Raw genomic sequence first — 21,801 nt, 5'->3', positions numbered from 1 at the left:
GTTTTTTGTTGATTTTGATTTTTACTTTCTTATAGTTATTCATTTTCCTGGTCCTTTATTTAAGTTTTCTAGATTCCTGCTATGAGTGAGACAATCCGGTATTTTTCTTTTTCTTTCTGACTTATTTCGCTGAGCATGATCCCTTCCAGCGCCATCCATGTTGCTGCAAATTGCATGTGTTTATCTTTTTTGAATGCTGAGTAATATTCCATGGTATATATGTACCACATCTTCTTGATCCAGTCATCTATTTTTGGGCATTTGGGTTGTTTCCAAAGCTTAGCTATTGTAAATAGTGCTGCTATAAACATAGGGGTGCAGGCGTTCTTTGGAATTGATGTTTCTGTGTCCTTTGGGTAAATACCTAGGAGTGGAATTCTGGATCATATGGAAGCTCTATGTTTAGTAGGTCCAGAAATCTCCACACAGCTCTCCATAGTGGTTGGACCAGTTTGCATTCCCACCAACAGTGCAGGAGAGTTCCTTTTTCTCCACACCCTCGCCAACATTTGTTGTTGCTAGTTTTTTTTAATATGTGCCATTCTCACTGGTGTAAGATGGTAAATGTTCAACATCACTTGCAATCAGGGAAATGCAAATCAAAACTACCATGAGATACCATCTTACACCAGTGAGAATGGCACATATTAAAAAAACTAGCAACAACAAATGTTGGCGAGGGTGTGGAGAAAAAGGAACTCTTCTGCACTGTTGGTGGGAGTGCAAACTGGTCCAACCACTATGGAGAGCTGTGTGGAGATTTCTGGACCTACTAAACATAGAGCTTCCACAGGATCCAGCAATTCCACTCCTAGGTATTTACCCAAAGAACACAGAAACATCAATTCCAAAGAACACCTGCACCCCTATGTTTATAGCAGCACTATTTACAATAGCTAAGCTTTGGAAACAGCCCAAATGCCCAAAAATAGATGACTGGATCAAGAAGATGTGGTACATATATACCATGGAATATTACTCAGCATTCAAAAAAGATAAACACATGCAATTTGCAGCAACATGGATGGCGCTGGAAGGGATCATGCTCAGTGTTATCAATTTTCTTTATTATAATCATTCTAGTGTGTTTGTAAAAGAATCTCACTGTAGTTATAATTTGCATTTCCCTAATAATGGAAGATACTTATTGAGCATGTTTACATGTGTTGTTGGCTTATTTGTGTATCTTCTTTTATAAATTATCCAAATCTCTTGCTAATTTTTAATGGGTTATTTGGCTTTCTATTATTGAGCTGAAAAAGTTCTTTATAAATTCTGGTTTCTTTATATATCTATATATTGGTTTCTTTATATATTTATATATATAATATATATAGCCCTTTGTCAGATATATATATTATCAATTTTTTCTCCCAGTCTGGCTTGCCTTATTATTTTCATAACAAAATCTTTCAAAGTTCAAAATTTTTAATTTTTTATGAAATGCAATGTATCATTTAAAATTATTTTACACTTTGTTCTTGTCACGTGCAAGCCAAAAAATTTTATCTACACGAAGATCAGAGAGATAGTTTCTTATGTTTTCTGTTACATAATATAGTTTGCATGTTATATAATTTATTATATATTTTTTAAAATTTTAGTTTAGATATATGATCCATTTAAAATAAATTGCTTTATGCAATGGTAGAAATTCATTTTGTCCACATGAATATTCTAATTGTTCCTGCACCATTTATTGAAAAACTATTCTTTTTTCACCTTTATTGAGAATCCATATATATGTGTGAATCTGTTTACAGAATCTTGATTATTCCATTCATGAAAATGTTTATCTTCATTCCAGATACCATGTTCTCTTGATTACTGTTGCTTTGTAATTAAGTACTGAGTTGGAGTAATTTAAGTTCTCCAATTTTGCTTTGTCTGAAAGAATTAGACAATTCTAGTCCAATTTGCATTTCCACAAAGTTTAGAATCAAGAGTGGACAATGAAATATTTCTAGTAATAGAAAGGAATGAAATATTGATAAATGTAAGAACAAATGATTACACTGAGAGAAAAAAGAGTATAAACTTTTTGAGTGCATTTATATAAAATTCTAGAAAATGCAAAGTAATCTATACCTTGAGAATTTTTGAACCCCAAGATGGCAACAGAAAATAATATCATTCTACAACTATGTAATGATTTCCTAATTTCATTCTACAAATATGTAATGATTCCCTAACTATGTTCTCAGTACAGGAATATATCTATAAACAAAATAAAAATTTCTGTTTTCATAGACTTTACAGTCTAGTAGAATCTACTAGATACAGAATAATTATATTGAAAGTAAAAGTACGATAAAAAGCAAATTTGAAGATGGATTCAGCTAGTTTTCAAACCTACTTTTTCTTCAGTAACTCATTTATTTCCCACATGCTTCTTCCAAGAAACAACCTACTGATATGTGAAATGTAAAATGAGATTTCAGAATACAATGTCAAACTTGCTGTTGCTGATATCTACCACAGATTATCAAAGGAAAATTTCCCCCAAATAATAAGATGGCATCAGGGGGAGCTGTCTAGCTCCAGTTTTTACAGTATGTTAGAGTACATAAAATCTTTGAGAAAGTTGCCCTGAAACAACAGAAGTTCACAGCGTAGCAATAAAATCTTCTAAAATTCTTTTTAAAAGTCTTCTTTTAGGTTATCAGAGGCTCTTACTGTTAAAAAGCAAAAAGCTGCAGCAAGAATAGGTGGAGAACATTGAGGGGTAGGAGGGCCAAGAACTCTCTCCAGCGTTGTGCAAACCACCTTCACCATCATCACTTAACAGAAGTCTAGATTCTCCAGTTCTTTACTTGTATTTGCTTTAACAAACTCATCAGAACTGACAAGGGACAAATTCTTAGTTCAGGGCAGAAAAACTTCACTTTAATTCTTTAGCCCGAGTTGCTAGGCAGCAGCAATTCCCACGCTGAGGGAGCCAGCATTTGCTTTCATCAGCAGTTGTCAATCATGCCCAGTCAGCAAGAGCCTCCATGAAAAGCTTTTTTCCTCCACTCTCTTGTTGGCCCTATCCACACCAATTTTTCCTATCTTTCCAGGCCCACGCTTGACTTTCAGGAGCTAAGGAAGTGTTCCCCTTTGCTCAAACATTGCCTCTTCTCAAGCAAGACAGACTGAAAAACCAGAAGATTTCACTCTTGGGCCCAAAGACTCTACATTGAAATCCAAGTCTATTCCTTTCATTAGCAGGTTTGGGTGAATGACTTTATCAAATTGTCTTTCACTGGAAAGCTGGGTGTGATAGAGGAGGGGGCACATGAGCAGAAGACTATTGGCAAAGAAGGGAGGAAATGGGGAAAGATATTGTCAAGGGAAAAGCTAGGTCCACTGATGACAAATGCCAGCTCCTTGGCTTCCCCAAGGGGTGGTTTTATACTTGGCAACTAAGCCACGGGCTCTCCACAGAAGAGAGCCTGAGCATCCTGCTGCCCAACCACACAAATCAGGAATGGGAACTGGAGGTCAAGATAGAGGTGAATGTGGTGGACACTGGAATGTGCTACCAAGATCCCTCTTCAGGAATGATGGACCAATTGTTTCCAGCTGCTGGGACAGCTACTATCACTGCACCCTTTGCTGTGAGAACTCTGTGGGGATTGCCTCAGATGGAGGAAACTGCCTGACCAAGATTACCTCTCTTTCCCAAAGGGGTCTCACACCTAACTGTGACAACTCTGAAGTTTCATTCTATTTTTATAACTCTCTGTATGGTTGACTGAGGTATCTTTGAAGATTGTATCACAGCTCAGCTTCTCCCCCCACCCAATTATGCTTTCTTTCCTTCCCTTCCACAAGAGTTGATTTCAAAAGCATGCCCTAGAAAGTCTGCAGACTAATCTCCAACTCAATCTGCCCCCTGGTACACCAAACTGAAATAACTGGCCAGGGCAGCTTCCTTTTCCCAGATGAAGCTAACCACATCCTACACTGTTAAGCAGATGAGAAGATTAGCATGTCTTGGCTGTTATACATGACTACATACACCGCTGTTTGTGTTGAAAATAGGAAAACTGGTTCAATGACAAAAGTAGTCCATTAGGTCCAGCAAAGTTTTCTGTGTCCCCAAAATTTATCTTCTCAGATATTATACAACCACAAAAAAGTTTGTTTTATTTAAGAAGCATGCACTGAGTATGAGCTTTATATCTGTTGCCATCTTCATCACTGTCTTCCTCCTCCTCATTGTCATTGCCCTTATTATTACTACTTGGTAGTATTTCAAGTGGCATTTCCAGATCTGGTATTCCAGGAATTACAAAACAAATCACTATTCATTCTTGTTCTGTTATGGGTTTACAGACAAAGATGATATCCCTGTTAGTCTTTATATTTCCTGATTGAAGTATACTTAGTTTAAACTGTCTAGCTGTAGACATTCCCCATCTGCTTGAACATTCCAATTGAATGCCTTTCTCTGGAACTGCTTCACTTTTGCTGGCTTTTTTTTTTTTTTTTTTTTTTTTTTTTGAGTAGCTATAATTCTATGTGTTTTCTTTTTACTAGATATGGGTGAATCATGATTTTGAATCCAGGGAAGACTCTATGCTTTTGGATGGCTTCCAGTGGTCTCACTGAAGATATCCAGCCAGCAAGTCACTAGATCAGAGTGACTTTAGGGCTTCTGTGAGCATATCTGGTAGTTAGTTCAAAGTCCATCCCTAAGCAAATTTGAATCATTTTATTTTCTCACAGGCTAGTTTACATTCACCATCACTGACACTCAGTTGCTACTTTTCTTGTGAGTTCTCTATGATTATCTTTGCTGGTTGACATTTTATTCCCTCAAATGATTTAATATCTCCTGTAAACTTAGAGGCTTGATTACAAATGTTTCTTGCCAGTATGTTTCTAATCATAAGAGAGAGTTGTGTTCTGATCTTTCAGATCTCCATCATTCACACCTTCATTTAATGCCCATAATCCTACTTTTTGTTTCTTGCCTTTTATTTATACTCTTTTTCCTTTGCAAAATAATACCTCAAGTTCCACAGTGATGTGTGAGGAAGACTGAGATACTGTGGTGGCAACCAAAGGGCTACCCTAAGTTATACACTGATCCAGACATTCCATGGAATGTTGATTGGTCCTCAGCCAAAAGAAGCTTGGGTACTACATGGCTAAAGTGGAACTTAAGTCTTTTCAAAGTCCAGGCTTAGCTTCAGTACGTGTTTCTCTTTAGTTAGTCTGTGGTGGGTTCATTGGCCCTAAACTCTTTCATTGGCCCTAAACCTGTTCTACTTTCTGATTGTGACCTAATTTAAGTATCCTGGGTATGACCTCTCTAGCCTTGCTCAGGTCCAATTCCTCCTGGAAATTCCAGTTAAACTCAGAATAAAAACACATCACAGTGGTCATTTTTGCTATGTGGCCAAATTACCTTAGAAACAATAATCAAAGACTTCCAATGTAGACAGAAATGACACTGTGTAAAACATCACATTTGTCAAGATGTGATAAGTTAGCAAATCCAGGGTTACATTTCAAACATACTTTGGACAAAAATCTTGACATTATACTACTTATTAAAGTCGGGAGGAGTAATGTGTACATAATTTACAACCTCACAGGGAGCCAAAGCACCTTTTCTCTCATATTGATCAATGATGAACTGGAAAAGAGTGTATTTTATAAGGTGCGAATATAAAATCTTCTTCCTGACTGTGAATCATATCTCTAAATATAGATTTGCGTGTGTGTGCATGCACACAATTGTGGCATCTTTCCTCTTAACTCAAAGGATTTTATTTCAACTTTTCATTTCTAAGAAGTCACTGTTCTCTCCTATTCCTGTATGCTTGAGTCACATACCCTTCCAACCCCACCCCCACCCCCTTTGCGCCCTGTAAGACAACAGAGACAGATTTACACAAATAAAGTACAGGGTATTTTTTAGGAACAAGCTGTTAAAGTTAGCTTTCTTGATAGGAATAAAAACTATCGTACTTCAGTACAAAGCTTCTCATCTAATGATTACCAATAAGCCAGCATGCCTTTCCCACATCTTGAGTTGAATACTTTAACTGAGATTCATTACTTTATTCTTGTAAATATCTAGCTATAGTATAAATCTATTTAAGCCATTGGTAACAACACATAGATTAGATAGGTAGGTGGGTAGGTAGTTAGGTGGGTGGGTAGGTAGCTGGGTGGATAGGTAGATAGATAGGAAGATAGACAAGACAGGTAGGTAGGCAGATAGATAGATAGATAGATAGATAGATAGATAGATAGATAGATAGATAGATAGATAGATAGATAGATAGATGAGAGAAATAATTTGCCTGGATGTCTTTTCTTCACTCTAAACATTTGACTTGGTAATCTATGTGTGCTTAAAATAGACTGTCATCTATTTTTATGTCCTTGTTAGCATTACTCCATAAGACACTCAGTGTTCCATCAGTCATGTAACTGAACGGTGGAAAGCTGGCAGTCCAACTACTTGGCAGCTAGCAATGATATATGATAGTAATATAACAGGGAAAGCAGACTGATTAAAATTACTGCTCCATAAAATGTTAAATTTAAGCAGGTCTACAAGCAGGACGTTTTCAAACCTATGAGACAAGGCTGTCCGATGGTCTATGAGATTAACTTCACTACTAAGCCTAACTCACGAATGTATGACAATTACATCACTTTATGATGGTGGCAATAGACGACTCCCCCAAACCCCCCCCCCATCATAATGGAATAATGAGAAACGTGGACTCACGAGGTTATATAGGTGAATGGTAAGGTAAAGAACAAAACTTAGGTCTAGGAATTCTTACTTCCTTTTTTTGTTTGTTTTAACCACAGGTTTGGGTGTGGTTTTGTTGTTGTTATTGTTGTTTTAATAATTTATTTATTTATATATATTTTACATCATTGTTCATTTTTTAACATTTGCTTTCTTTTCTCAGGTGTAGTCCCATAGAATTTCCACCACCAATTCACCCGTGCACCATCACCATAGTCCCTTGTGCTCTTTCCTACCTTATTTTGATACTTCTCCCTTCCCCTCCCCTGCAGAATGTCTCTGATTTATAGTTGTCTGTTTATTTCTGTTTTGTTTTGGTCTTTATTGTTATTATTTTGTGTGTGATTTGTGAAAGTCAAATATTATATTAATATAGTAATATATTAATATTAATATACTAATACAGTAATATATGTATGGTAATATAGTAATAGTATTGCTATATTAATATTAATATAGTAATGCAAATATTAATATAGTAATACAATATTATTTTATTTTATTACTTGATTGATAAATTGTATTCATGCACACTGTACTAATATAGTAATGCATGAAAATATCAAAATGAAAAACAGAAACATTTCAAAGATGAGATTAAAATAAAATGCTATTTTATAATATGTTATATAACATTTATTTTTACATAAATGTAATGTTTATTTATTGATTTTAGAAAAATACACATTACGCTCTTTCCTCAATAATAGCTGGCCTTTTCAAAAGAGATTTTTAAATGGAAAAAATGTCTTTTGTATTAGCCCACATATTTACCATTTTAGCTACTATTTATTTTTTTCTATAGATTCGGATTTCTATCTGGTTTCTTTTTCCTTCTATTTTAAAAACTACTTTTAAGATTTCTCATAGTGCTGGCTTGGATTTTTGAAGCTTTAATATGCCTGATAAGTTAATTATATTGTTTTCATTTTTTCAGGATATTTTTGCTAGGTGAATCCAAGTTGACAGGTTTATTTGTTTATTTTAGCACTTTGAAGCTATTTTTCCATTATCTTTTTTTTTAACTTATATTGTTTCCAACAACAAATCTGCTGTCATTCTTATCTTTGTTCCTCTGAGGTTTTATTCTGGTTCTTTTTTAAAGATTTTTTTCCTTTATCACATACTTTAATCAGTTTGATTAGAATGTGCCTTTGTGTAATATTTTTCACCTTTCATCTTATAGGCATTGAAATTCTTAAATCTGTAGATACATAGTTTTCATCAAATTTGGAATTTTTTCAGTCATTATTTCTTCAAAACTTTTTGTTCTCAATCCTTGCTCTCCTTTTGAATCTCTATGTACATATTCACTTAAAGTTGTCATTTAAAGTTGTTCTAAAACTCTTTGATACTCTTTAGTGTCTTAAAGGAGTAATTTCCATTCTGCTGTTAATCTCATTCAGTGTATTTTTCATCTTAAACATTGTATTTTTCATCTCTAGAAACTTAAATAGGTCTTTTTAATATCATCTACACTCTCCTAGAACTGTTATTTCCCTGTACACACTTGAACATATACAGTGCATAATAACTGCTTTTTTAGGGCCTCCCCTGGTGGCGCAGCAGTTGAGCGCTGGGCTGCAAAGCTGCCCGCAGCAGCACTGGTTCGATCCCCGGCCACCAGCGAGGGTCCCACATGGCGCACTGACCTCTCCTACTGCACCCGCTGCTCCCCTCAGCAGTGTCCTCCATCTGTCTGCCTGTTCTGTTCCCCGCTCTGGCTCTGGTGAATTCTCTCACCCTTGCGTGCTTCTGACTGTACCCAGTGCTTGTATAAATAAATCTTAAAAAAAATAATAATAATTGCTATTTTAACATCCTTCTCTCATAATTTTATTTGATTGACCTTCTTCATTATGGGTTTTCAACTCTGTTTCTTTGCATCTATGAACATTTTGGGTTAGATGTTAGACATAACAGTGAATTTTATTTTGGCATATTGGATTATTTTTGGTTTTTGAAATATTCCTAAACTTGTTCAAGAATTTAGTGGAGCGCCTTCAAAATAGCTTGATTATTTTGTAGCTTGCTTTTATTTTTTTTTTCCTATATAGAACCTAGCAGCAAATCTTGTCAGTTCTACTTTATTTTACTTTATTACTTTTTAGAGATTTATTTATTTATATATACAGGAGCTGGGGTACCAGCCAGAGAGGTGTGGGGGGTGAGAGGATTCACCAGAAACAGAGTGGGGAATAGAGCAGGCAGATTAACCGAAGTACACTGCTGAGGGGAGCAGTGGGCGAGACAGGAAAGGTCTGCTGCACTATGTGGGTTGCTCCCTGGCCGGCCGGGGATCAAACTCGTGCTGCAGAGGCTGCAGACAGCTTCATAGGTTGCATCTTAACCCCTTGCGCCACCAGGGAAACCCTGTAGCTTGCTTTTAAACCCATTAGACAAGACCAGGGCAGCCTTTAGTCTCAGCAATTAATCTCAATCAGGAATGATTTTGATACTAAAGAAAGGGAACAGGTGGCAATGTATGGAGACAGTTATCATGATTAGGGCAGGGGGAACGCCACTGGCATCTAGCAGGCAGAGGCTAGGGATGCTCCTGAACACCCAATAATGCACGAAAAGGCCTCACAACTAAGAATTGTTTGATCCAACATGTCAGTAGTGCCACGATTGAGAGCAGTGTGGGCCAGAGCAATGTGGGGTTCACCACTGAAATTTCTGAGATACTCACGTGGCATGGCAGACCTATCCTGTCATGCTGGCTGCTCCCCTCAGCGGTATATTTCGGTCCGTCTGCCTGTTCTGCTCCCCACTCTGTCTCTAGTGAATCCTCTCACTCTCCCATGCCTCTGGCCTATACCCCAGTTCTTGCATAAAAATAAATAAATCTTAAAAAAAATTATTGGCATCACACAGGACTTGTAATAGTTTCTCTTCCCAATAGCAAGGGCAGAAAAATCTGATACACAAAATATGATATAATCTTTAAGTCTATTTAACCAAACAATATAAATTTAAACATGTGCTTTGTGCTGAAAGGGCACAAAACTTGAAGGTATCAATGTTAGTCTCTGAATTACAGAGCTCCATTCCTACTCTTCCCTCAAAATACATCATGCTCCATACAGGACACACTGAACAGGTGGACCAAGTGAGGAGCCCAGGTCAATCTGTATATTATAGTTTAGGAACATTTCATTTATTTCTTCTTAGATTAAAAAATAATCTTATTACCTCAATGAAGTTAATTCAAAAAAATAAATATGATTATAGATTTTCTTTTCACCCCCCAGTTAATCATCTTGTATGTCCCCAGTGAAGGGCAGACAGCACCCACTTTGGAGATCAGAGGATAAAATTCAAACTTCTGAACTTGGTATAACAGAAGATCTATCAGAAGGCAGCACCTGTTCATATTTCAGTCTTATTGTAAACCTCATGTCCCTTTGCTGTAGCTGTAATCAAGGCCCTGTGGTTTCCTTAAAAAGCCCTTCTGTTTCAATTTCCTTCTCCCTACTGGCCAGCACACTCCTACTGCTATGCAACCTGCACAGTCATTCCAGGCAAGAATGCTTCTACTGCACTGAGAAGAGATAGCTCCTCTGTGAAGTCCTCTTTGGCTTTCTCAGGCTGACCTAGGGCATGTCTTCCTCTAGGTTCAACATGATCTCTACGGCAAAAGCACTCATAGCTTTTTAGAGGATCTAGCAAATAGGCCTCTCCCCTGACTCAAGAATCATTCTCCAGTTCTCCTCTGTTGAGAAGGCAGCTTCAGAAGGAGACATAAGAAGTGACTGAGAATAAGCTCCATCCAGCCTGTGCCCAACTTCCACTCCCAATTCCGCCATACTAGTGACCTGCCTGGGGGTCTCTCCGGTAGACAAGGGGTTAAGACGCAGCACTATGAATCTATCTCCAGCCACTGCAGCACGAGTTCGATCCCCAGGCAGGGAGCAACCCACATGGTGCAGCAGATCTCTCCTGTCTCGCCTGCTGCTCCCCTCAGCAGTGTATTTCAGTAGATGTGCCTGCTCTGCTCCCCACTCTGTCTCTGGTGAATCCTCTCTCCCCCACCCACACACACACCCTCTGGCCTGTCCCCCAGTTCTTGTATTCACAAATAAATAAATCTTTTAAAAAAAACAAAAACCAAAAAACTGGCGACCTGCCTAGAGAATTGGCTGAGGGATCAGAGTGCGGGTATGCCAGGCAGAAGCCTCACTGGAGACAATGAGGAGAAACTGAGCTGGAGGGAAGAACTCAGCCAAAAATTGGTCTGGAAAGGTGAGGTCCAAAATTCATAGAGAAGTCAGGTAGAAGCCAGTGTAGAGCAGCTCAGGGAAGCAGAATATCATTGTGATTCTAGAGGGCAACTCGTATGCACTGACCCTCTTGGGGACAGCAGGAAAGGAGGAGACGAAAGCCATCTACCAGGGTGGCCAAATCCAGGTGGCTCAGCCTCTTCACTCTCAATTGTACCTTATCCTATTCCCACTATCCTGCTGAACCCCACCCCCCATGTCAGGGCCTCCCTGCTCTTCTCCTGCTTCAAGTCTGCAAAAGCCCCCAAATCTGATTTGTAACAGAGAACTGGGAGACCCCAGATCATTTGAAACTCTGGGTCTGACCAGAAAGTGCAAACCAAAAACAACATTTAGCTCTCCAGTGCTTCTTCTATTGAATGTTCAATAGATTAGAATCCAGAGAAGAGGAGGGATGAACTATTAGCGTTCCAAATATTACCTCATCAATTAATCAACTAAATGTACTCCTTCCCAAGAGAGAGTGAAAAGAAATAGTCAGCCTAAAACTGCATCCAGGCTTCCTAAATCCCATGAAGAATGTATTTAAAATGTAAATTCCAGGACCTTACAGATTATGATTCTGGAAAGTTTGGGATGACACCTGGGAATCTAATACTTAAGTTTCCCCAGTGAATTTAGAGGTATGTAATTTTCAAACCAGAATCTGAGAACCAGTGGCCTAGATGATTAAAAAGGGGAAATTTAAAACATTTAAAGTTTGGGGGCCACCTAAGGGGATGGCCAGTCTGTTTTGTAAATGATGTAGCAAACCGCCCTTGTTCTGATTGTGGGGTCATTTACAACGTCCGGGTCATAATTCGAGACTTCCCTCGTCATTTGCCTGCAAGAAGAGAATCTCCAGATGCACTGACTTGCACACTCTGCTCCGGGGACCACTGTCTTTCTAATCCTAAGTGAATAGGTGAGCACTTGGCCGATATTTCCATCGCCGTGGCTTTGCTTACTATGGGGTGACTTCTGAAAGGCAGAGCTTCTCTCATGACGCAGATGAGACTGTTTTCTGCCACTACAGAAACGGAGCCTTTCTGGGAGCTGATCATTCTCACACAATGACACGTCCAGAAGAATGTTCAGAACAGTAACTTCCTGCTCAAACCATCTGCTCTAATCCCAACTGCGTTCACTCCGCGGAGCTCCGCCCCCGCCCGGCCTTTTTTCTCCCAAGGCCACCCACACCGTCACCCCTCTCCAAAGGCCCTGGGAGGCCCTTCTTTTACCTAGCGCTTCTTGTCCCCCACCACCTTGTCTTTCAAGCCCTCAGCTCCTCTGATCTCATCTCTTCCAGTCTCGACTTTTGGTCTGTGTTGTCAATCATTCCAATCCATATGCTTTGCTTTGCTTTTCACACCCCCCACTCCCACCCCAGGATGGAATAACAGAGAGTTTCCAGTCCCTCCTGGTGGAAGAAGTCCTGGCAAAACAAAAGATTCCTTTCTGTTACCCATGCTTAGTGCTTGCCTGACCCTGGAGGGGAGTTGGGTGTGTGCCATGTGGGGGGGTGGGCAGGGGAAACTCCTCTGCCAACGGGGTTAAAGGCAGACCCTTAATTGTGTTCAATTCACTAGAGTAAATGTCACCCTGTGCTGTGTCTTGGCAGCCAGCTGGCTTTCCTGGGCAATACCCCTGTGAATTCTGAACCACGTGCATTAGCATTCACGCTGCATTACCACGCAAGGAAAAGAACAGAAGAAAAGCTGAACTAGATTAGACCAATCTTCCTTCCCAGGCAGTCCCAGGCTCTTAACAGTGGCCATGACTGACAGGTTGACCTTCAAGCTATTTACCTCAATAGATGAGGAACAGCCCCAAACAGCTTCTTTAGTAACCTGGTATTTAAGCCTCTCCTTTAGTCCCTCTATCAAATTTGCCATCATGTCCTGCCAATTTCTGATGCCACCATCATCATTCTAACAGTTCCAATCCTCAATATCTTACATCCTGGCAACTGAGAGGATCTGATTTCTGTGTTGTCTGTCCTCACCCCCACAAGAGTGATCTTCATGACTTTTGTTATCTTACTTGATGGCTCAGAATCCCGTAAGGCATCAGATACCAAGCCCCCTTCCCAGGCCTCAACAGCCCTGCTCCACCTCATGATCTCACTTCCCAGCACAGACTCCTCTCTGCATTCAAGCCCATCTTGGTCCAGTGTCCCAAGGCTTCACACTCATACTTGCCTCCAGGACCCTCACTTCTACTCTCTTCAAAATTCTACCTCTTGTTAAAATGCCAACCACAAACCTTGCTCTGTTTCCAATGGACAGGTAGAATACAGTGAGAAGGCATGGGGCATCATGTCCCAAGTCCTCAAATCTCTACTTTTCAACCACATGACCTTGGGCCAGTAACTTAACTTCTCTGAACTTCAGCATTATTAGAAAACAATCATATTTCACCAGGTTTTTGTGCTTTTAATCAGCTGACAACTTGAACTTGATGAGGGATAAACAGGAGGTGGTTTTATTTTCCTCCAGTTTCTGCCTTCTACCATGTTATATCAAATCTCCCTTCCTGGTCTTTGAACAAACAGGTTTCTGGAAATTTTAGCTTATAAGAGCAAGTCTCACTGCCAAATGTTAAAACATTCAGTCCAATTCAAACAAAAACCTAAAAGTTCTTCCACCCTTACTCTTTCCCCTCATCACCAACACAGGTTGCCTCATATTCAGGGATCTGCTGCTGTCTGCCTGCCATTGTGCCCTGCTCTTCTACTTTATTGCCTGCTCCTGGGTGGTCCAGAGATAGAGCTGGAGGAGGAAGAGAAACAGAGGAAAAGTGGCAAGTCTTTTTACTGAGCTGGTATTCTCAGCCACTGGCACCTGCTGTCATGATAGAAGACAAACGTTTGGCCCTTTCATGGGGTGGAGATGTGTGTATGTGGTCTGTTTGGAGGTACTTGAAGAAACTCTGCAGCACATAGTTCCCCAGGGAAGACAGTGCACTTTCGGGGGTCCTCAACTCTGTTAGCAGCCCACACCACTTGGCTTCTTTATGTCAAGCCCCTTCTGGGCAAAATGGTCTTTTCAGAGGGTTCCCATTAAGATAGATGGAGTCCAGTTATTTTCCCCAACATCTAATTGGCCCAGAAAAGTCTTGTGTATTTTTCCCCATACCAGTGCCAAGCATGCAGGCTATCATCTCCACACTCTCTCCTCCCGCTGCCACTGTGGGCAGGTCCAGCTCAGCTCCAGCCTAGAGGATACCCAAGCAAAAGCCTTCTCAGTTTCTGTAGCTCAACCAGGAGCCAGCAGAGAAGGTGCCAGTTTCCTCTTTCTGCAGCACTAATCATTCTTGTGACCCTCCCCCCTCACCTAGCTTAAGGGAAGGTGGAGCTCAGCGCTTACTACTAGTCCATATCTCTTCTTCCTCAATATTTTCAATCACCCCTCTCTTCCAGTCTTCTCTTGGCAAAGGTTACATGGGCAGTGGCAATGAGGGATGAAAGACAGGTTTGGCAGCCTCTCAGTCTGGAAGGGATGTGTCTAGCAACTGCAAATAAAGATGTGGAGTTACTTATATGTTGACTAACGACATTATTTAAATTCCCTACACAAATCCTGGCATATGGTTTATACTCAATAAATGGTAATTGATTTACACATTCTCTGAGAATGATTTTTAAATGTATGAAAAAGTAGTGTGAATATATGAGGTAATCGAATGCAAGTCCTCTCTCTACATGTGTTGCGCTTGTGTAGTTTTTTTGCTATCTAGACACCCAGTCCATATGATCTGATTTTATCCTTCTTTCACATGTAAATACATTTAACTTAAATGAGTGTAAACCTTCTGAAAGTAAATGCTTTTACATCTATAACATCAAAAATGGGGCTGAGAGCATAATAATCGCTTCAGTAAATGTTTGGTTAATTTATGTCCTCATTTTCCTTTATTTGGTCAAAGGAAGGGCACTGATGTCTCAAGATTAATAGGGGGCCATCATGGAGAGCTCAAGCAGACTGACCCAGAACAGGCCTTCTCAGCTGGGCAGGGCCAGTGAATATTACTTCTCAGGGGACATTTGGCACTACTCGGAAGCATTTTTGATTCTCATGACAGAGAAACTACCGGCATGTAATGGGTGGACCAGAGATGCTGCTAAAGAGCCTACAATGAACAGCTGTAGTTGCTGTGGCTTGGTACAAAGTTCATGGCCTTCCTGATGTGGGAACTTGGCATATGTTTTAGACACACACACACACACACACACACACACAGGGACATGCGCTTTCTTTTGGCAATGATTATGCTGTGGGATTATGGGCAATTTTTATTTTACTATATATGTCAGGAATGAAGGCTAAAAGAAAGAAGAAAATAAAGAGAGAGAGATGGAGTCTCAAGTTTTAAAAAATAATCTACACTCTCTTGTCTTTTGGAAAGAAAAATTCCCCTGGGTTAAACTGGTATACATCAGTAGATTGACTTGCCTCATATAAATGCACAGGACTATTCAGTTGAGCTTTTATATTGTTTCGGACTTTACAAAATACACAGAATAGAGCAGTCACTTCAAGTCTACTATTACCTGCTACCCAGGACAATGGCAGCCCACCTGGAAAGATATTATACATAGAAAAATACATCTTGAATTTCTTTCTTGAAACTTAGAAGGTAGGAGGAGAAATTAAAGGGACTAAGAAATGCAAGCAAATATGAGTAATTATATGTGCAAATGTGTACTTACTTATTCTCTTGGGGTGTTTCATTTTGTCGTTATAAATATATATTCTGAAACCCCCTAGATCTTGACCTTAATTGCATCATTGATTTTCGTATTCCATGAAAGAAAGTCTCAGGAAAGAGAGAGAGGTGATGCATTGGGGAAGGGGTTTGTATTTGCAACAGTAATTCTGCTATAAGACTTTATTTTTTATTTTTTTAAAGATTTATTTATTTTTATACAAGAGCTGGGGTACAGGCCAGATGCATGAGAGGGTGAGAGGATTTACCAGAGACAGAGTGGGGAGCAGAACAGGTAGACGACCGAAATACACTGCTGAAGGAGCAGCAGGCGCGATAGGAGAGGTGTGAAATACACTGCTAAGGGGAGTAGCGGGTGTGACAGGAGAGATTTGCCACGCCATGTGGGAATTGCCCAGGCTGGCCGGGAATCGAACCTGCGCTGCAGAAGCTGCGGACAGCTTCACAGTGCTGCACTCAACCCCCTGTGCCACGAGGGAGGCCCTCTGCTATATGACTTTTTTTTTAAGATTTATTTATTTATTTACACAAGAACCGGGGTACAGCCCAGATGCACGGGAGGGTGAGAAGATTCACCAGAGACAGAGTGGGGAACAGAACAGGCAGACTGACGAAATACACTGCTGAGGGGAGCAGGGGCAAGACAGGAGAGTTCGGCTGTGCCATGTGGGACCCTCGCCTAAATGGCTGGGATGGAACCGGCGCTGCAGAGACTGGACAGCTTCACAGCGCTGTGCTCATGCGCCTGTGCCACCAGGGGAGGCCCTGCTATAAGACTTTTTAATCCCAAACTAAGGGTTAGAAATATTTGCCTCTAGTGCCAAAGTAAAATTATTTCTCAGTGTTTCAAAGAAACACCCAAGTAACATAATCTCAATATGTTAAATCAATTTCAATTTCCGGGAATTGTGAAGGAGTGTGTGTACATGTGTGTGGCTGTGTGTGTGACTGTGTTTGTGTGTGTATATAAATTCTTTTCCAAGTCTCTTGGATTTTACTGACACCATTGTTATTTCTTGAGAATAGATCCTTCCTAAGTCACCCACTCCTATTTTGAAACTTGCCAGGATTTTAAATAATTTGATGCATTTTTAATGCTAAAATTATCCTTGGAGGAAAAGTTCTACGCACCAAACGTTTACCAAAAAAAGGACTCTAAAAATGCAAATGTTTGGTTGTTAGTGCCAGGAATTAAGGCTGAAGAAGTGAAATCGTCCCTCCAAGTCAGGGAGGGAAAATTCTGCTGTGAGTCTTGCAGCACAGCTCATCCCCATGGGCCCTGGGAGCACATTCCCCAGGCTCTGTGTGCTCACTGTTGACACTCTCAGGCCTGGCAGCGCCCTTTTCAGTTAAGCAAAAGGAGGGGAGACTCCTAGATGTCCACTTCTACTGAATAGATGGATTACTCAGATGGAAAGGGCAAAGACAGGGTGAATAAGTGATCATATTGTTAGACAAGAAACTCCCCATTTTGAAAGGTACTTTTTGTAATCTAGAAAAGGTATGGATTTAAGGAAATGTACATCCAAGATTATCTGTGTCTATGAAAAAGTACTGGCATCACGACTTCATGAATGATTATTGCTACACTGATACGGATGATAGGCAGTCACTAAACTGGCTGTTTTGTTTTGGTTTTAACTGGAACATGGCTATTATTTGAGATCAAAACAACCATTTTTCTAAGAAGCTTCAGTTTCCTGGGCCACAAAGTCTATTTATTTTATAACACTCTGTTCACCCTTTACATAAGTGACCAAAATATGATGTCCTAGAGGATTCGTTTAATTGCAAATGTGGCTTTGTCTCCTAACATCAATAATTTGCATTTCCTCTTTCTGGAAAAGCTCCTTTCCCTGTCCTCACCACCTCCCCTCTCCTTATTCCCATCCCAACTTCCTTGCATACTTTCATTTCCCACAAGGAAAACAATGACTTATCCTTCCTGACTTAGTTTACCTGCCCACTTTACCCCAAGGGTCAACCTGAATTGGCCCAACTTCCTCTATGGAGGGCCCAACTTCCTCCACTTACAATTTAGCATTTAAGTTGAATTACAGTTGATTTTTATCTGTCTCCTCTCTCCTGACTGGGTGGAGGGGCGGGGGTTCTTCTGGAGGCCAGCAATTAAGTGTTTTAATGCCAGCATTTTATTTAGAGTATACACTCGCTCACTAAATAATGTGTAAGACATGTTAAAATGTCCTTGCTGCCAGTGTTGGGTGAGGAGCCAGTGTGATAACATATTTGAGTCTGAACTCCAAATCATAAGTTTCTTTCCAGATGTTAGATAGTTTTAGAAAAATAGAATAAACATAAAAGTTGTCCTTGGACTCATACTTAAGTGGAAGTTGATTTAGCATACGCTGTTATAACGTATGAAGAAATCTGGGGATGGAATGAACTTTTACTGATCACTTTCTCTGCACCAGGTACTTTTCATATATTCTTATTAATCCCTCCAGCAATGCTGGAGGTAGATGCTAATATCTCCATTTTACAGATGAGGAAACTGGACCATCAAGACATTTGCCAACATCACACCAGTAGTAAGTGACAGAGTGAAGGTTTGATCCCAGCTCTGTCTGCCTCCTTGTTTCAAACATATAGGATGCTGCTCTTGCAAAGAGAAGAATCTTGCATCATAGACAATTATCCTGCTGACACCTCCCCTTCTGACACCTCCACTTCTGTCCCATTCTACAGACTTGAAAAAAAAAAATACACCAGTAGATACTGCCTAAGGCATGCATCCCAATGGTGGCTACTCTGGAGGTAGCCCAGGACACTGTACAAATGCTGACTTTATACCCAGAGATGATTAAGGTGCTACATTTCCTGCACAGCAAAAGAAAAATATATTCACCCACAAAGTAAGTCAGCAAATCCCAAAACTATTAGAGTTTGATAGTTAAGTGGGTGTATTTTTCAAGCTGATTTCCCCCCACAAATTAAGGAACAATAGGAATCTCTTAAGGGCTGGTATAAGCAAGTCAGTATTATACATCCAGGAAGGTGAGAATGAGAACTGTAGTGTGTGTTATGTAACAATATTAATTTGGGTTATCATTGAGAACACAAATCATTTATATATTGCTATGAAATTATTATATAATGTTATATATTATTATAATAATCACAGTAGAGCAAAAATCTTGACTATGATGTAAATGATTATCTGACTAGTTTGTCTCAATATTTCTAATATACAATCTGCAGTAAGTGTATGGAGTGTCATGGGGACACACAGGGAAAAAGGATTACAAAATCAGGTTGGAGCACATTGTGAATATCACATAAAAGACACTTAACTGTCGTCTAAACACAGTAGGCATTTTAACAGCTAATAAAAGATTAGCTTCCATTACTCTGATACTTCCATCTTGAAGCAACACACACACACACACACACACACACACACACCCCTATATACACTATATACACTTGGAAAACTCCTATGCATTTTTCAAGATACTGCTCATTGAAACATGTTTGGAAAGCCCTGCCAGTCTTACTTGGGGAGACTTAATTACTTTCTCCTCTGTCTACTCATAGACCTTTCAACATACTACTGCTGTAGTTCCTTTTCACACCGTTCTATGGTTGAATGCAAAATCAACAAGAGTAGGAACTATTTCTTATTAACCTCATATTCGTGGAACCTACCTCAGTACTAAGGACACAATTTCACTGTAGATATTTGATACAATACATACAATAGGTGCTCAATGAATGTGGAATAATACCTAAAAGGAAGTATTTATTGAACTGTATACCCTCAGAGTACCACTAGAGGGCAATGTAATCAAGTTTACAACAGTAATCTCATAAACAGCACCACCTTTGGGTTACCAGATGTATACTAGTAGATTTTAAAAACAAATTGAGGGCTAGAATGTCATGGATTCTAGGGATTATTAATTTCCTCGCTTGCAAAGAAGAAACTGCCAACTACGAATGAGGCAGGAGATGTTCTTTATTCTTCTCACACATCAACCAACTATCTATATTAGTGCCATTTCACATTTTAAAATGCTTATCTTCCACATTAATCTCACGGTGAAATTACACATTGTTGCATTTAAGATAAAACTGAGGAATAAGGGAATTTATGGAGTACGTACTGAGAGAATACAAATTGAGTGCAAATTTCAGTCTAAAAAGTTTTTGCATAACTATTTCTGAGGCATAGCAATTCTACGGCTGGTTTTCCTTTTGTTTAGACTTCAGATCTCTGATGGGACAAGAATCCAAGGAGCATATTTCTAATAAGTCACCTCTTCTGTAAAATGTAAGTAAATGCTGGGGGAAATGCCACTTGATAACTGCCACTCTGCTGTCTGACGCCTTTTGGTGTAAGAAAGCTCTTCCTGGATTTTTGTTCTCACTGTTCTTGGTACCCCAGATAAAGCACTCCTCAAATCCTACCTCTTATTGTATTTATGTGGGCGGCTGCCTTTGCTCCTTCCTAGATTGGAAATCCTAGGGTGAAGACATGTTTGTTTACCCTCATAATCCAAAGAGTGTCTATGAATATATGAATATCTTACATATAGCAGTAAATTTTGTTTTATTAAACTGTGTGGAATTGAGTTCATATTCCAATAACTGTGAATCTGAAGTCTTCTTTTTTCAGTCTGTTTCCACTTTCTCTTCACACAGCTGATTTAGCAGTAGCACTTACCACTTATCAGTTTTAAACTTGGATAGATTTTTGCTTGATAAAAACTTCCTATCATAACATTTTGAATAGCACCACAATTTATTTACCAGCTACATACTTATTTAATCTGTCTAATTCCCTCATTTGTATTTTTAGGGTGAGGTGTAGACAAAAATATTATTTTTAAACATATTAATAAATAATCCCTTTTTATTACTTTCTCCTGCCCATGAAGCCTATGCTTTAGATGATTTGGCAAATCTAACTACACTTATACATAAAACAAGTGTGTTATTATTTCTCTAATGAATTCAAGACATAAATAAATGGCAACAGTTGAATAATTGTTGTTATACTGATTTGGTACAATTCTAGCCCAAATCATTTGTTTATTCAATAAATGCTTATTAACTACCTGTTGGGTATCAGGTTCTGTTCTTGGTATTGGGAATAATGGTGAACAAAAAAGCAACATTCCTGCCCACATGATACATATATTCTAGTGGGACTGAAATCAGAGAGACTTGATAGTTATCAAGATCAAGTTGACAATGTAGCAGTATTTGATAATGTATGACTTCATGTTGGTTTTTTAAAGTTTGAAACAGCTGCGGTTTCATACTGTTTCCTGTGTCTAGAGACCTCCTTTGTCTAGGGAACCAGCAGACTAGAAACATTCCTAGGTCCTTTCTAGAATATTCTGGTCACTTTTCTTCTGACTATGTTAGTTTTGTATTGCAGTGTTAAAAATTATCACAAACTGGGCCTCCCCTGGTGGTGCAGGCGGTTGAGCGCCACGCTGTGGAGCTGTTTGCAGCCTCTGCAGTGCCGGTTGGATCCCAGCCGGCCTGTAGGATCCCACATGGCACAGCTGACCTCTCCTGTTGCACCTGCTGCTCCCCTCAGCAGTGTATTTTGTCAGTCTGCTTGTTCTGTTCCCTGCTCTGTCTCTGGTGAATCCTCTCACCATCCCACACATCTGGCCTATATCCCAGTTCTTGTATAAAAATAAATAAATCTTTAAAAAAATTTATCACAAACTTATCTGCCTCAGATAACACCCATTTCTGATCTCACAGTTCTGTAGGTTAGAAGTCTGGGTCATCTTAATGGTTCTCTGTTCAAGATTTCAGGAGGCTGAGGCCAAGGTGTGAGCTCTGGTCTCTTGTGTGGAGGCTCTGGGAGGAATTCCCTACAAGCTCATTTAAGTTGTTGGAAGAATACAGTTCTTTGCAATTGTAGATCTGAAGTTTCCGTTTCCTGGCTGGCAGTCACTAGGGCCTCTCTCTCAGCTCCTTAGGGCCATTTACACTCCTTTTCTTGTACTCCCTTCATTGTTAAAGGCAGCAATGGCACATGGAGTCCTGCCCACTCTATAATCTCTT

Source organism: Talpa occidentalis, unplaced genomic scaffold, assembly GCF_014898055.3.
Source record: "Talpa occidentalis isolate TD23 unplaced genomic scaffold, MPIMG_talOcc4v2.1 talOcc4.8, whole genome shotgun sequence".
NCBI lineage: Eukaryota > Metazoa > Chordata > Mammalia > Eulipotyphla > Talpidae > Talpa > Talpa occidentalis.
The sequence above is the reverse complement of the archived record's forward strand: the minus strand, read 5'-3'. Positions refer to the sequence as shown.